The following is a 17,294-nucleotide window of genomic DNA, read 5'->3' as shown; positions in this document are numbered from 1 at the left end:
GTGTGGTTGAGTGAAACTAAAGATGAAAAAGATTACACCTTGGTGCTAGAAAACGTTGTGACAATGCTGGGTCAAAGGGTGATAATAAAAGAAGATGTCGAAGCACCAAAAAATGTGTCATTTGAAGAAGACAATGAGGATGAAATGTCATGAAAAACCAAGGACCAAAATATTAGTCCCTGAAAACGGCGCTAGAAAATGTTGGCGATGGTTGAATGATGAATGAAAAAGGATGCAAATGAAAATGTCGTAAAGCCCAGGAACAAAAACAATATATCCTTGACAACGGCGCCATAAAATGTTGTCACTTAAATTGTACACGTGAATGTGACAATGCTCAGGGAAGGGGTTGTCACTCTGATCCCGACCCTCTCTGTTTCAGTTGTCTCCCTATAGCAGGTTAAGGGGTTAGTCCATATGGATGAGATGATGAATTCGAGAGATACAACTAAATGGCCTAGCAACTTGGTTAAGAATGACTGACAAGTTTAATTATTTATCACAACTTGATTGGATTTAGGAATTTCTTAAGTGTGGGACCAGTGCCTCAGGAGTCAAATTACTTGCACAATATGAATTAAAATACCAAGTTACCGGATGAATAGTCACTGCTAGGATGAAAAACTATCCTATATGAGATGAAACACCTAAAACTAAGTGAGATGCAAGATCTTGTTTACTTTTAGTTAAATGCCTATTCTAGATGAAAACCCTCAATTTAGCCATCTTGAAGCAAGTCTCACAAGAAGGTTGTAGAAAGAAGCCCACAAGAAGGAGGCTATGGCCTCATTAATGATACCTCCCGTGGGGTTCTAATGACCCAAGTGCCTTCGTTCATACAAGGGATATCCACAAGAGAACTACAAGGTCACCTGTTTTAACTTTAGTGCAAGGGTCAAGCATCGTAAGCCGAGAGAGAGGGGTTGTCCTATCTTTCTATCAACCAAGCTTATGCTTGGAGGTAAATTTATTAATGCACAACTAATGACAGAATGAAAAATGCAAGATGATGAACGAATGAGTTAATGGAATTTATTAATCAAAATGAGTTCCTCAACAAGATTTATTTGATTCCACAACAATTATTATGATGCACAAGAGGAATATAAAATCACAATGCCACAAGATATGACACCCAATTTGAAATAAAGTGAGAAGATTTTTCAAAGGAACACACTTTGAATTACTCCAATAATCCAATGCTCATCAATGATATTCAATGATTTAGTAAATGACAAGATATGCTATGAGCTCAATGACATCCACCACAATGATTATCCAAGACAAGATTTCCAATGTTTAGCCAATTAATACCAATGTCAGATATATCATTTAAGCGGTATGAAATCAGAAATCATTGTAACACTGAGCACTGCGAAATAAGAACAAAGTGCTACAAAATCAACAATCAACGAAGTGATTATTTCTGTGGAGATTGCTAACAGTTATTTTTATGATGAGATTACTAGTTTGAGAATAAACCACTCTTATATAAGAAAACACTTTACTATTAGCTTAGGAGAACTTAGATATAAGCTCTTATGAGTGTTAATCTTTAGCAAAATGATTTCTTACTGCTGCAACCTTGTATATTGGACTTTAATATGCTTATTTCAGACATTGATATTTACATGACAGTCATGCGTAAAACAATAAGATTGATAGATCAAATCCTTATAAGTGATTCTTGATGCCTTATATGAGTTATTAGCTTAATGTGTGGGTTCTTTTAGGCTTGTATTATGATGATTGTGTCACTGTTATGTGTTGATTTTTGGTAGCATTGGATGTGCTCTAGCTATGAAAATTGGTGGAGAGGCTAAGGCATAGGAGATCTCCAAGACCTAGAAATCGATTGGAGAAATTCCACCCTGATGAAGAGATATTAAAATAATTAATATTTTTAATGGGGTTGCTTAAGTCTAAACTTAGGAAAATTAAAATATTAATGTGTATTAATATAGTATGGGTGGGAAAGTTCTAAATAATGAGGATCAAGCCAGATCTAATCTTAGCCGTTGATTAGAGACTTAATCTCAGCTGTTGAATCGTCTACAAAAAAAGTATAAGAGGAGGCTTGAGGGTCAGTTGGAGACACACCAAGACACCAAGAGAGATCAGTCAGTTCGATTTTCTAGGGCGAGGTGTTGAAATTTCTAAGTCAGACACGTCAGAAATTCCTATTGCATTATCTAGTTTATTATATCCTACTTGTTCTTTCCATTAACAAGTTATTTATAAATATAAATACTGAAATAAACACAAATGCAGCCTCAACACATGTACAGATCAACAACTGAAATAACTGAGACAATCACACAAGGGACACCATTATTTTTGGACAATCATCCCCGGAAAAACCCATTGCGGGAAAACCAGTGCAACAGATGTGAGGGTTTTATTACTATGCAGTTTCTGAATACAACTAGGGTGCCAGAAACGGCTCACCCTTTAGAGAATTTCCTTGGCAGAAGTACCTCTCCTCGGAGACAAATATTCTGGATGATCAACCACTAGATGATCGATCCCACTGCAATTAGGACAACTCCTTAGCTGGAAAATGAAAGTTGTTCCAAGCTTCACCACTGCTTTACGTCACTCTTCAGGGACTGTGTCAACCTCTCAGCTCCAGTTTGCCCCATGAAAATCTTCAGTGCTACCTCTTGGCCTTGCGTAAGTTCTGCTAGCCTCTGCACAGCTACTCCTGCCTCTGCATCAGCCACTTGGCTCTCTGCGCCAACCCTCTGGCTCTCTGCGTCACCCACGTTGGCCTCCTTAGCCACTGCGTCAGTCCCAGCTGCCTCTGCGTTAGCCTTCCCGGGCTCTGTGTTGTCTCTCTAGCACTATCTCTGCCTCTTTGCTATGTATTCTCGGCCTTCTGCCGAACTGCTTTCGCTGCAACAGATCATTGGTTTGATTCTCTCAGCAAACCCCGCTCCAGAAAATCGAACTGACTGATCAATTTGGTGTATCTCCAACTGACCCTCAAGTCTCCTCTTATACTTTTCCTGTTGAGTCTTCAACGGCCAAGATTAAGTCATTAATCAACAGCTAATATTAGATTTGGCTTGATCCTCGTCTCTTGGAACCTTCTAACACAAAATTATATTAATACATTAATATTTTAACTTTCCTAAGTTTATACTTAGGACCCCATTAAAAATATTAATTATTTTAATATCTCTTCATCCGGGTAGAATTTCTCCAAACGATTTTCGAGTTTTGGAGATCTCATGTGTTTTAGCCTCTCCACCAATTTTCATGGCTAGAGCACATCCGATACTACTACAAATCAACACTCCCTCTTAGCGAGGAATGTGCTCTAGTAATGTTTCACCACGGAAACATCACACTGATCCTTCGCACTGGTACCTGTGCTGATGCTAGGCCTGCTACCTCACATCATCTGCACTGCTGCTTTATGTATCGTTGCCCATGACACTGCCACTGCCACTGCTACATTTGTACTGTAACTCCCTCTCAATATGTTGCCCATGCTGCCCCTAGCACTGCCATTGTTAACTGCTGCACTGCAACTCAGTTACCGAGAAGTAGGTAACTGAATTCTCCCAAATACTGACATCCTAGTGAGTCTGGAAGCCTTGTGAAACTGAAGCTTCCTCTGCTGCTATCCTGTACTCCCTCTGCTGCCACTGCGTTGCTACATACATCTCTGTGCCTCTTGCACTGCTGTAACCTCTACTGCGCTGCCTCAAATTTCTGCACCCAAGCATTGCCTTGTTGCTCCACTACACTTTGCTCCACCCGACCCTTGTCATCTTGCTACTTTTGTTAAGGGCTCCCGTAGCCGGATATGATCCAAGAGTTTGGGCACCTCAAGGATCCTGCCCCTAATATGTAGTCCTCTTGATTGCAACTTGATGTCTCTCCATCTCTTCTCTAGAGGTGCATGAGCACTCATGGCACAATTGTCATCAGTGTCAACCTCTTTCTCTAACTTAGTTGGAGCTGCCTTTGAATCGAAAGCCTCTTCCTTGTTTTTCTTCCTGGGACACTGGGATGCATAATGTCCCAGCTCCCCACAAAGGAAGCACTTTACCTTGGCGATGTCTTTCTTCTTCCTCTTTCCTTGCTGTCACGTAGATGCTAGAGTTGCATCCTCCTCCTCGTCTTTCTTGATTCAACCTCCCTTGCTACTGCTGCCCGCCTTAGTCATCCTCCTGATCTCTTCCTGGCGAAGAGTTGCTCACATCTCCTCCCAACTGGAAGAGTAGCCCTGCCCAAATACTTTGGACAAATGTATCCCACTCCTTGGAGACTGTATTCAGGGCAGCCCTGACCATAAATTCTAGTTCCGGTGTAGAACCCACGGAAGTAAGCTGGTCGCGAATCTCCTGCAACTTGAGAAGGAATGGATCTATCTTCTCTCCCTTCTGCATCTGATACGATCGCAACTGATTCTCCATTAGCATCTTTTGCTGCACAAAAGAGCCCTGGTATAAGGTGGTCAAGGTGTCTCACATCTCCTTTGTTGTGTTCTTTTTAGTAATATGTGGTGTGACATGATCTTTGACCCCATCTAGGATCATGCACTTCGCCCTTGCGGACTTGCGAGAGGTCGGGGGCAAGTTATTTGCTACAATTGTGGGGGGCTAGGACACTACGTGCGAGAATGTACGAACCTGACATGCCTGTCATGCCGATACTATACTTAGTTTTACCATGTGACAGAAGACTTCCCTATATTAATAGCTAAGATGCACAAAAAGGGGACGCAACTTCAACGACCTAAACAAAACCTATAGATGATGAAGGCTGAACCCCGTGAAGAGGATCCTAATGTGAATATTGTGCTATGAAGTGGAATGATGACTGGTGAAGATAAGGGAAAGTAGCTGGAAGACAGTGAATGGGTCTGCAAAGCTCCAGAAAAGGAGGTCAACTTTGATTTGGAGCGTGCGAAGGAAACCTTCATGGAAGAAAATTGCATCCTCATACTTCTCGTTCTCAGCTGGGTCAATCGGGATAGCGACAGTTCTCAAGGCAAAGTCCTTGATGCGATGTCGATCCAAGACTGCCGGGATCCTAGCTTTCCAAATGACAAAGTTGGAAGCCCCGTCCAACCTGTCCTAATCCCTCAGTCCGTTCACTACCATTTTAGCTCCTCTTCTGGACTCCCTCCGAGTCTTAACTTCCCATCTGGAAATCCTTTGGCCAGTTGTGGAACCACTCCTCTCCAATCCTCATTGCAATTGCAACTCGGATCTGGATTTCTTGGCTAGAAATCCATCAAGGTAGCAATTCCCTTTACCTTGGTTTTGTCTCCGTAGACATTGTTCTACGTCGACAGAAACAATGTCCCACCAGCTCCTCAAATCACAATTTGCCCATAGCTCCCCAAGCCCCAGCAACCAAAGAAACTGAGCCTTCCAGGCTCTACGCAATCTTGGGAACAACTGAATCTGCACCTCCTAGCCACAGCATTGATCCTTCTTGGCTGAGAAAGATGACCGGGCACTACGTAGGTCTGATCTACCCCTCTCTGCCTCTGCGCTGACCCTCCTCCTGGCTCAAAATGATGATGCAGGCTCTGCGTCAATTCCTCTCTAGCTACTTTTGCTCTAGAACAACGCTGTCTCACGGGACTACTGCAAATTCTACTGCTGGTGCCTTAAGTTCTCCTGTGATCTGCAATGCTCTGATACCATGTTGAAATTTCTAAGTCTGACACGTCAGAAATTCCTACTACATTATCTGGTTTATTATCTCCTACTTGTTCTTTCCATTAACAAGTTATTTATAAATATAAATACTAAAATAAACACAAATGCAACCTCAACACATATACAAATTAGCAACTGAAATAACTGAGACAATCACACAAGGGACACTGTTATTTTTGGACAATTGTCCCCGGAAAAACCCAATGCGGGAAAACCAGTGCAACAGATGTGAGGGTTTTATTATTATGCAATTTCTGAATACAACTAGGGTGCCAAAAATGGCTCACCCTTCAGAGAATTTCCTTGGCAGAAGTACCTCTCCTCGGAGACAGATATTCTAGCTGATCAGCCACCAAATGATCGATCCCACAACAATTACGGTAGCTTCTTAGCTGGATAGTGAAATTTGTTCCAATCTTCATCATTGCTCTACGTCACTCTTCAGGGACTGCATCACCCTCTCAGGTCCAGTCTGCGCCACGAAAATCTCCAGCGCTGCCTCTTGGCCTTGCGTCAACTTTGCTAGCCTTTGCATAGCTACTGCTGCCTTTGCATTAGCCACTTGGCTCTCTGCGTCAACCACTTGGCTCTCTCTGTCAGCCCTCTGTCCCTCTGCATCACCCACGCTGGCCTCCTCAGCCACTGCGTTATTCCCAACTACCTCTGCGTCAGCCTTCCCAGGCTCTGCGTTGTCTCTCTGGCACTATCTCTGCCTCTCTACTATGTATTCTCGGCGTTTTGCCAAATTGCCCCTCACTGCAATAGATCACTGGTTCGATTCTCTCAGCAAACCCTGCTCTAGAAAATTGAACTGACTGATCAATTTGGTGTATCTCCAACTGACCCTTAAGCCTCCTCTTATACTTTTCTTGTTGAGTCTTCAACGACCGAGATTAAGTCCCTAATCAACGACTAAGATTAGATTTGGCTTGATCCTCGTCTCTTGGAACCTTCTAACCCAAAATTATATTAATACACATTAATATTTTAATTTTCCTAAGTTTATACTTAGGACCCCATTAAAAATATTAATTATTTTAATATCTCCTCATCTGGGTAGGATTTCTCCAAACAATTTCTAAGTTTGGAGATCTCATGTGCTTTAGCCTCTCCACCAATTTTCATGGCTAGAGCACATCCGATTCTACCACAAATCAACACAAGGTTTGCTAAGGAAATCGAACAAGTGATTAGTGGCAGTGAGGGGCAGCTCGGCACGAGGCCGAGGAATACATATCAGAGAGGTAGCAGAGTGTTGGAAGAGGCAGCGCAGAGCCTAGGAAGGTTGACGCAGAGGCACCAAGGGTTAACGCAGAGGCTAAGGAAGTCAGTGTAGAGAACGCAAAGTGCCAAAGGAGCTACACAGAGGCCAGAGAGGCTGATGCAGTTGACACTGAGGGCTTCAGAGGCTGCGCTGAGGTGATTCAGTGAGACAGATTGAGAGCTAATTGGCTGATGCAAGATCTGTCTCCGAATAGAGGTATTGCTGCTAAGGAAATTATCTGAAGGGTGAGCCATTTCTGGCACCCTAGTTGTATTCAGAATTTGCTTAATAATAAAACCCTCTATATCCTGCACCAGTTTTCCCGCATTGGGTTTTTCTTGGGACGATTGTCTAAAAATAACGGTGTCCCTTGTGTTGTCTAAGTTTATTTCAGTTGTTGATTTGTATATTTGTGAAGGTTGCAATTGTGTTTACTTCGACGTTTATGTTATTAAATAACTTGTTAATTTAAAGAACAAGTAGGAGATAGGAAACTAGATATTGCAGTAGGGGTTTTTGAAGTGTTAGATTAAGGAATTTTCACATGGTATCAAAGCGATTGCAGATCACAAGAGGATTGAAGACACCAGCAAAAGAAATCTGAAAATTTGCAACAGAAGCAGCTGTCCCGAGAGACAGCGTTGTTCCAAAGCTGAAGCGACAAGAGAAGAAGTGACGCAAAGGCTCACGCAGAGCTTGCATCAGCATTCTGAGCCAGGAGGGGAAGACGCAATGGCTGGGAGGAGCCCACGTAGTAGCCGCGTCAATAGTCCAGGCCAACGCAGAGGCAGAAGGGGGGTAGATCAGACCTATGAAGTGCTCGGTCATGTTTCTCAGCCAGGAAGGATCGATGCTGAGGCCAGGAGGAGCTGATCCAACTCTCACTGCGATTGTGCAGAGCCAGAAAGGCTCAGATTCTTCAGTTGCTGGGGCTAAGGGAGCTGTGCAGATTGTGATTTGAGGAGTTGGTAGGACATTGTTTCTGTCTGTGCAGAACAGTGTCTAAGGAGATGAAACCAAGGTGGAGGGAAGCACTACCTCGATGAATTTCTAGCCAAGAAATCCAGATCCGAGTTGCAGCAACAAAGGGGGATTGGAGAGGAGTGATTCGACAATTGGACGATTTCCAGGAGGGAAGTCGAGACTCAAAGGGAGTCTAGAAGTGGAGCAGAGACGACAGTGAACAAATTGAGGGATCAAGATAGATTGGATGGGGCTTCCAATTTTGTCATTTGGAAGGCCAAGACCCTGAAAATCCTGGATAAACATCACATCAAGGACTATGCCGTGAAAACCGTAGCTGTCCCAGTTGAACCCAATGCTAATGAGAAGTATGAGGAGGCCAAGGCGAAGGCAAAATGCGTGATCCTAGATGGGGTCAAAGATCATGTCATACCACATATTGCTGAGAAGAACACAACAAGGGAGATGTGGGAGGCGCTGACCACCTTATACCAAGGCTCTTCTATGCAGGGGAAGATGTTATTAGAAAATTAGCTGAGGTCATATTAGATGCAGAAAGGAGAGGAGATAGATCACTTCCTCCTTAGGTTGCAAGGAATTCACGACCAACTTACTTCTTGGGGGTCTACACCGGATCCAGAGTTTATGGTCAGGATTGCTTTGAAAGTAGTCTTCGAGGACTGGGAGACATTTGTCCAAAGCATTTTGGGCAGAGTGACACTTCCCAGTTGGGAAGAGATGTGGGCATCTCTTCGACAGGAAGAGATCAAAAGGTTAACCAAGGCGAGGAGTAGTGGTAAGGGAGTTCGAGTCAAGAAAGAGGAGGAGGAGGATGCGGCTCTAGTATCTGCGGGACAACAAGGGAAGAGGAAGAAGAAGGACATCTCCAAGGTCAAGTGCTTCAATTGTGGGGAGCTGGGACATTATGCATCTAAGTGCCCCAAGAAGAAGGGCAAGGGAGAAGCTTCCGACTCAAAGGCAACTCTAGCTAAGGCGGAGAAGGATGTCGAGACTGATGACGATTGTGCCATGAGTGCTCATGCACCTCTAGAGAAGAGGTGCGGTGACATTGAGTTGTAGTTAGGAGGACTACATGCAGGGGCAGGATCCTTGAGGTACCCAAACTCTTGGATCACATCCGGCTATGGGAGCCCTTAAAGATAGTAGCATGATGACAGGTGTCGGGTGGAGCAAGGTGTGATGGAGCGGCAAGGCAGTATTAGAGTGCAAAAATCTGAGGCATCACAGTGGAGGTTGCAGTAGTGCGAGAGGCACAGAAGAGGTTGCAATAGCGTAGTGGCAACAGAGGGAGCATAGGATAACAACAAAGGTAGCTTCAGCATCATGAGGCTTTGAGACTGACTAGGATGTCAGTGCTTGGGAGAAGTCAGTTACTTACTTCTCAGTAACTGAGTTGCAATGCAGCAGTTAGCAGTGGCAGTGCTATGGGCAACATGATGCAGCATGTTGAGAGGGAGTTGCAATACAGATGTAGCAGTGGCAGTGGCAGTGTCATGGGAAGCAGTACAGGAAGCAACAGTGCAGAGGATGTGAGGAAGCAGGCCAAGAATCAACACAGGTACCGATGCGGAGGATCAGTGTGATGGTTCTATGGTGAAGCATTACTAGAGCACATTCCTTGCTAAGAGGGAGTGTTGATTTTTGGTAGCATCACATGTTATCTAGCCATGAAAATTGGTGGACAGGCTAAGGCACATGAGATCTCCAAGTCCCAGAAACTGTTTGGAGAAATTCCACCCGGATGAAGAGATATTAAAATAATTAATATTTTTAATGGGGTTCCTATGTCTAAACTTAGGAAAATTAAAATATTAATGTGTATTAATATAATATGGGTGGGAAAGTTCTAAATAATGAGGATCAAGCCAGATCTAATCTTAGCTATTGATTAGAGACTTAATCTCGGCTATTGAATCGTCAACAGGAAAAGTATAAGAGGAGGCTTGAGGGTCAGTTAGAGACACACCAAGAGAGATCAATCAGTTCGATTTTTTGGGGCGAGGTTTGCTGAGGAAATCGAACATATAATATGGGTGGGAAAGTTCTAAATAACGAGGATCAAGCCAAATCTAATCTTAGCTGTTGATTAGAGACTTAATCTCGGCTGTTGAATCGTCAACAGGAAAAGTATAAGAGGAGGCTTGAGGGTCAGTTAGAGACACACCATGAGAGATCAATCAGTTCGATTTTTTGGGGCGAGGTTTGCTGAGGAAATCGAACAAGTGATCAGTTGTAGTGAGGGGCAGCTCGGCAGGAGGCTGAGAAATACATATGAGAGAGGCAACAGAGTGTTGGAAGAGGCAGTGCAGAGCCTAGTAAGGCTAATGCAGAGGCTAAGGAGGCCAGCACAGAGCACGCAGAGGGCCAAAGGAGCTGACGTAAAGGCCATAGAGTTTGACGCAGTTAATGCAGAGGGCTTCAGAGGCTGCACTAAGGTGATTCAATGAGACAGACTGAGAGTTGATTGGTTGACACAGTATCTGTCTCGGAATAGAGGTATTGCTGCCAAGGAAATTCTCTAAAGGGTGAGCCATTTCTGGCACTCTAGTTGTATTCAGAATCTGCTTAATAATAAAACCCTCTATATGTTGCATCGGTTTTCCCACAGTGGGTTTTTTGGGGGATGATTGCCCAAAATTAATAGTGTCCCTTGTGTTGGCTTAGTTTATTTCAGTTGTTGATCTGTATATTTGTGAAGGCTGCAATTGTGTTTACTTCGATGTTTATGTTATTAAATAATTTGTTAATGTAAAGATCACGTAGGAGATAGTAAACCAGATATTGCAGTAGGGGTTTCTAAAGTGTTAGATTCAGGAATTTTCACATTATGGCAATATATCAGATCTGATATAAATTATGCAATCAATCCAAATGAAAGATGAGGTCAAGAGAAGCAAACCCTAAGGCCTAATAACCAATGCCAAGCTTGGAGATGTGAAATAGATTACTTCTCAATAACTGCACTCACCAAGTGTTAGTTCAAAACCAAATATTAGACCTTTATGACTGTTGCAACCACAGATTGTTATCCCACATACACAGTCCAATAAGAGATCAACCTTATAGAGAAATAGCTAGCAAAGCTAGGGCATGCAAATTTGAAGATTTGACCACAAACATGTGATGTTTAATGCTTGAAACTTGGTGATCAACCTCTGGAAGGTTTGGAAAACAAATTTTTAGCTTGAAACACAATGTAAACAACTTCAAATCCTTACCATAGACATGCAATCACAAGTATCAGTGCCAAACTCAGAAGTATGCCCAAAATGATTGTAATGAGGGTGTGAAGGCCTAATAAGGCTAGCGGCTAGGGTGAGGAGGCCAAATAGGCCCACGGCCAAGAGCTGCAAGCCCTCTTAGGGCTATGACTCACAAGAAAAAGGCCCTGGAGGCCTATAGTTGCCAAGCGAGGTCCACAAAGGGGTTGCCGCCCACAAGTAAAGGCCTTAAAGCCCTGGCGCAAGGGAAGAGAAACCCTTACAAGGGTTGTGGCAAGCAAAAAAAGCCGTCAGGGGCTATGACCAAGGAGGAAATGCCTCACAAGGCGTGTGGCTAGCCAATATAGGCCACGACGCCCTTGCAAACTCAAATTTACCTCAAAAAATCACTACAAAAGACCCAAAATGCTATCGGCTTTCTTCCTCTAGCTGATCGTTGACTTACTGGGAGTTGGGAAGACTAGATATTACCCTCTAGAACCTAGATCAACTTCCTTCTCTTGAATAAAAGGCTCAAAAATTAATTGTTGCTGCAAACCCTTGAGCTATCACTTGCACAAATGAAATGGAGAAGGCCCAAGAACCCAATTTATACAAAAATTTAAATAAAGCCTCAAAACCCCAATAATATACAATCTAATCTCACTTAGCTCTTGTTTCTTGCATATTGTGGATCTTAGATAATTGTTTAATAGTGGAATTGAGTGATTTTCTTACTGCTGCAATCATATGTCTCTTGGCTAATCCATTTTTTGCATTTTTGCATCTCTTGCATCATTGGTATCCATTTTCACTCTTGCATTAGCATATTGCATTAACACACAAGTGCTCTAATTAAGTTGATAAGTGTTTAAAGAGATTGACTAATTGCTCTAAGTGACATGGTGCTTAATTCTTTAATTTCTCATTGCTATCATTGTCATTGGATAAGTAGATACAAAGCTCTTGTGGATTTATAATCTAAGGCGCTCTTAAATCACTTTAACCAAGTTTAATCATAATTGTGATAAGAGATCTGATTGCATCCATAAGAAGTCTAAGTCTCTCTCTTGTGTACCTAATTGGCATATTGATGGTTCATTGTTTTAATCTTGAAAGTTGCCAATTGTTTGAGCATTGGTGTTGTCTATCTCTTAAAGCAATTTTCTATTGATAATATTGGCAATATTTTCTGGCACCATTTAAATTGAGCACTTCCTCTTGTGGAGATTGTCATTAATTCATTGTTTAAGTACTTCAATACTCTGAATTGAAAATCATTGTATCTTGTCTTTAAGTACTTAAGAACTTTAACAATCTCACCTTAAGAACATTCTCATACAGTGTTATCAGAACCAAACCAGAACCGATGGAAATGGTCGGTCTAGCCATTTTTGGCCCAAAACCAGTCTAAACCGGGCCTCCAAACCGACTATTCCAATTTGGTACCAAACTGGTTGGTTTCATAACTGAACTGGCCGGTTCGATACCGAATCAACCTATTGCATCGAACTAGCCAGTTTAGGACTAGTTCCGTGCAGTTTGCACCTATGCAAGCCAGCGTAAAAAAATTGTCTTTTTTGATTTTTTGATTTTTCAGTTGGTTGGACCACTTCTAATTCTCCCCTAGGCTAGCCTATTATTCAAACCTATGGCCCTCATATTGCTATGCAATTCATGGTAATCTTTCATTTTCATCCATATACTTAAATTTTTAACATTACCATGAAATGACTCGGGATGTTTGAGAGTAGTTCCAACCTCATTGGATTTCATATGGAGAAAGTAGAATTTTATATTTCACTCAAAATCCAAAAAACCTAACACTTTTTTAGGATTGGGGGGATTGCAACATTTCCATTGGATTTTGTCATGTACGAGGGTATGGAACTAGTATTTAATAAATAGCACCAAGCCCTCTATGTACTTTTATGTTAGTGGCATTGGTTTTCGAACTCCTCTATCATGACTCTACTAAAAATATACCCATCATTCAAACAAAATCTTGAGATGACATGCTATGTTTTTTCTATCTTATTTTAATGCCTAAATGGTTATATTGATGACAAAGACCCCAATATAAGAAATGATTTTGATGATATGTAGACATTTGTTGTAGAAAGATTTTTTTTGGGTGCTAGAGGCCATATAGAGCCTATTTGTTGATGTATTTTTGGTTCAGATATGGATTGCACTCGATGCTATTTTAGTTATGTGCACCCTTACATGCTATGTAAATGAGAAATTTTGGATATTTGTGTATAAATGGTTTAGATTCATATGGATGCACATGAATATATATGTTTTTCTTTAAAATATGAATATTTTATGTGTTTTTAGTAAACCATTTTTTTTTTTGGTTTTTATTGGTTCCGACCGGTTCCCGGTCCACAAGGTTTTTTGGTTCGATCACCGGTTTGGTTTTGATAACATTTCTCTCATATTTTGCACTTGCATTTTAGGCCTAGTGTTGAATTAATTATCTTACTACCAAGCATAAGCTTGTTCGATAGATAAATAGGCCCACCTTTCTCACCCAACTTGCGAAGTCTAGAACCTCTTTAGTAGTTAAGACGGTGACCTTGCAGTCATCAGAGCCACAATCTCTACAACACTGGAGGCATCAAGTGGTTAGAACTCAAGGGGAGCGATCATTAATCAAGCCATAGCTTGCTTCCCCTTGGTTTTTCTCTCACAACCTACTCTAGAGACTAGCTTCAAAACAGTTGAGAGGAAGGATACACTTAGATAGGCATATAATTTAAAATAAACCAAGATTTTGCATCTCACTTAGATTGTAGAATTTGCATTTCATATAGGATAGTGAAGCATCTTTAAAACAACAATTATTCATCCGGCGACTTGGTAAATAATTTATTTTAAGCAAGTAATCGACTCCATAAAGGCACTGGTCTTTCAAGATAAATCTAATCTAATCTTCAACTTGCTAAATTAACCAAGTTGCTAGGCCATTCAGTTGTGTCTCCTGGACTTGTTGGTTGCCAACAAGTATCCCATCTTCACATTTCATAGGGACTCCCCCCATAGCTTGTTGTAGGAAGATAACTAGAATAGAGAGGCCAGGGATCAAAGTGACATCCCCTGCCCTGAACGTTGTCGCATATTGCTAGTACAATTTGGGCGACAACAGGTCCAATATCTCTCCACAAATGAGCAGGTTGCAAACATTCTAACCAAGCCTCTTGTAAAAGGCAAGTTTGTGTTTTACAAATATAAACTAGGGGTGGCATTTTACAGTTCATGTTAATTATAGCTCGGACAAGTGCTTTTGCTTAGACTAGGTGTTAAGCATGTAGAAGATGTTCAAAATCTTATTTAGGTGCTTGCTCATGAGTAACCGATTATTATGGTTTCTTTCCTGAGTCAAACTAAGAAAAGCACATTAATTAATTTAGTTGATTAATGTTGGTGATTGAGCTACTTTTCTAAATTTAAATAATTAATAATTTAAGTGATCTAGATCTAATCTCAACCATTGCTCTCAAGTGAGGCTTATGATTTAATCCTAGCCATCCATCACTTAGGAGATTGAGGGTTTGAGATCTAGTTCATAAAGAAATTATAAAAGGAGCCTAAGGGAGAGGAAGAAGACACATTGAATCCTTGGGAGAGTAATTTTCTCAAGTGTGAGTGAGAGACTCAAAACTGAAGAGAAGAAGAAAAGTGTGTAGCAAGGATATTTTAGCAAGAAGAATTCAGAGGCCGAGCTGCAGTGGAGGCTTGCGCAAGGGGCCATACAGCCTAGGAGAGAGAGGCTGATGTCTCTAACATGCATGCGGCTGTGTAGGTGGAAAAGGGGAGGCCAAATTGCAAGGGGAATAGCTGAGCTCTTCAGGGGCCGAAAATATCAAAGGGTAGAGTTTTTCCAGGAAGCCAAAATTTTCAAGAGTTGTTATTTCCACATTTTAAATTGTTGTATTTTCTGTGTATTCCCCGAGGGTTATTTTCCTTGGTATAGGAGCCCTAATTTTACTGAGTAATAGGGAAGCGAAGGAGAATTTGTTGACCAAATTTTTGCTGTTATTGTGACTGATTTTATGTTTTTAATTCCACCGCAAAATTGTGAAGTTAAAGTACCACTGTTTATTTTCAGCAGTTTTCAAGAAAGATTTTTAGTGGGTAAAATATTTTATGGGTATAAGATAAATTGCTAGGAAAATTAAATCAGATCTGGTATTAAAAAATAACACAAATCATTGGGGGGATATCCCATCTATGAAGCCAAACAGGTCCATAGTTCGAAATCAATTAGTGTCATTGAGGTTGAAGAAGTCACTCTATCAACTCACACTCCATCACCCTTAGATTGTTTAATCCATGGATAGAAACACATTAGAATACAAATGGGCCATCTTCACCTTGTATTCTAAAAGTTTCCAACTTTCTCATTGTTTATAGGATCAAGTAAAGATGGGACTGTTTTGCATTGAGTTGATTTCATTAATTCCTATAGTTAAGTACCTAAGTTGTTTAAACGTAATGGATAAAGTTTATTGCAATTACCATTGTTGAAATATTGGAAGAATAATTTTTTCCTCTCAAATAAGTGGAAGACTTCCTAGAAGTGCTTTGGCCCTTTTATAATAGGAAACAACATTTCCTGGACAGCCAATCCTCCTTTGTCTTGGGGTAGAAATGGTGGGCCATGCCACAAGTTTGAAAGCCTTTTTCTTTTCCATTTTACTTTTTATAAGGTCCAATAAATAATATTAAAGGATTTTGGCTAAGAAGTTGAGGATAATTTCAGGTACATTCATAATAGAACAAATATAATTAGCCAGGTGCTACAGGGTATTTTTCAACTTAGTGACCCACCTTTCTGGGTTTAATGATCTACTAGGTCAAGCATCCATCTTTCTTTTCTTCCTTCGGAGGAGCATGGACCATTCCTTAGCCTTGGTTAGTCTTTTACAGGAGGAAATCCAAGGTAGTTGAGAAGTTCATTATCTTCTATCTTTTGCACCTAGAGAAGCTTGTCATGGATATTGCATGGATGGTATTCAAATGAACAAGAAGAATCTTAAGCTTGTCATGGATATTGCTTGGATGGTACTCAAATGAACAAGAAGAATCTTATGTTTTTACAAAGTTGATTTTTCCAGAAGTAGCAGCAAAAACTTGAAGGGCTTGGAGCCACATTATTTCTTCCTACATGTGAGCAATCATCATGAAAATTATGCCATTACCAATAGGCAATGGATGATTGAAATTTTCTGAATGATCCTATTACCTTTTATAACATTTGAATTTTTGAGGTAATATAATTTGCATTACACGACCTCCTGCGCCCCCAACCCCCAACACAGACGCACACACAAAAAATCCAAATTCTCAAGCTAGGGGATTAAAATATAATTCATAATTTGCTGCAATGACAATACAATTTTAGCTCACACCACGTTCAGAGAGATTTTAAAAGTAAAGTTCTTTCACAATAAAAAATTTAATGCGAAAAGAGGTTGATTGGTTACCATTAGCATTTGGAATTTCTTTGGATTCATTTTCTTTTTGGTTGATTTGTAATTTCTGACATGATTCCTTCAATTGTTCTTTTAGGTTCGAGAAAATATTGCTGCCACTGTTGAAGTTGAAGAAGGTCGATGTATTGATCAAGAGTTGCTGGAGGAAGTAGAAGCTATCATTAGGCCAGTGAAGAACCTAACCTGGCCAAGTGGCATTGTTCATAATTAGCTTATTTTGTCATAAAGTTTGAAATATTTATTGCTTTATGATCTGATGCTTGACATTAAATGTTAGATTGCCCATTTCTTCATGGGGCAATCTACATTATTACTCTGTAATTAATTCTCAATAAAACCTTCAAGAAAGAACTTGTCAGCAGATGAGGCTTTTCTATTATCTCAAGCTAAAATTGCTTTGGTAGATGAACTATGTGGACCCACGATATGTTTTTCTTTGAATTTATCCATCATGATTTTGTAGTTTTGTGGCCAGCCAAAACTTTAACCAGGTTTGCATATAGGGTTATGTTGGGAAAAAATATTCTCCACATCAACTTTGCAAACTCCCATGCTATCAGGAACATTTCCACATTGTATCTCTTCCCGTGCTTAAGTCATTTGACGTGGAGATGATGGTTCTTACAACGAACTTCTAGCAAGATTGAAACTAGAGTTGCCT

At 40.9% G+C, this 17,294-nt stretch overlaps 1 long non-coding RNA gene across 1 annotated transcript in view; it reads left to right on the top strand.

Moving 5' to 3' along the window:
- LOC149259124 (uncharacterized) overlaps positions 1-17,012 on the top strand; it is a 146,222-nt gene extending 129,210 nt beyond the window's left edge. Inside the window, exon 3 of the long non-coding RNA XR_016246773.1 lies at positions 16,710-17,012. This is a non-coding gene — a long non-coding RNA (uncharacterized LOC149259124). The remainder of the gene's footprint in view (positions 1-16,709) is intronic.
- Positions 17,013-17,294: the final 282 nt, after the last annotated feature.

The sequence above is a fragment of the Pinus tabuliformis genome, chromosome 6 (assembly GCF_031772625.1).
Source record: "Pinus tabuliformis cultivar Carrire ecotype Pingquan chromosome 6, CPIR1, whole genome shotgun sequence".
NCBI classification, from domain to species: domain Eukaryota; kingdom Viridiplantae; phylum Streptophyta; class Pinopsida; order Pinales; family Pinaceae; genus Pinus; species Pinus tabuliformis.
The sequence above is the reverse complement of the archived record's forward strand: the minus strand, read 5'-3'. Positions and strand labels throughout refer to the sequence as shown.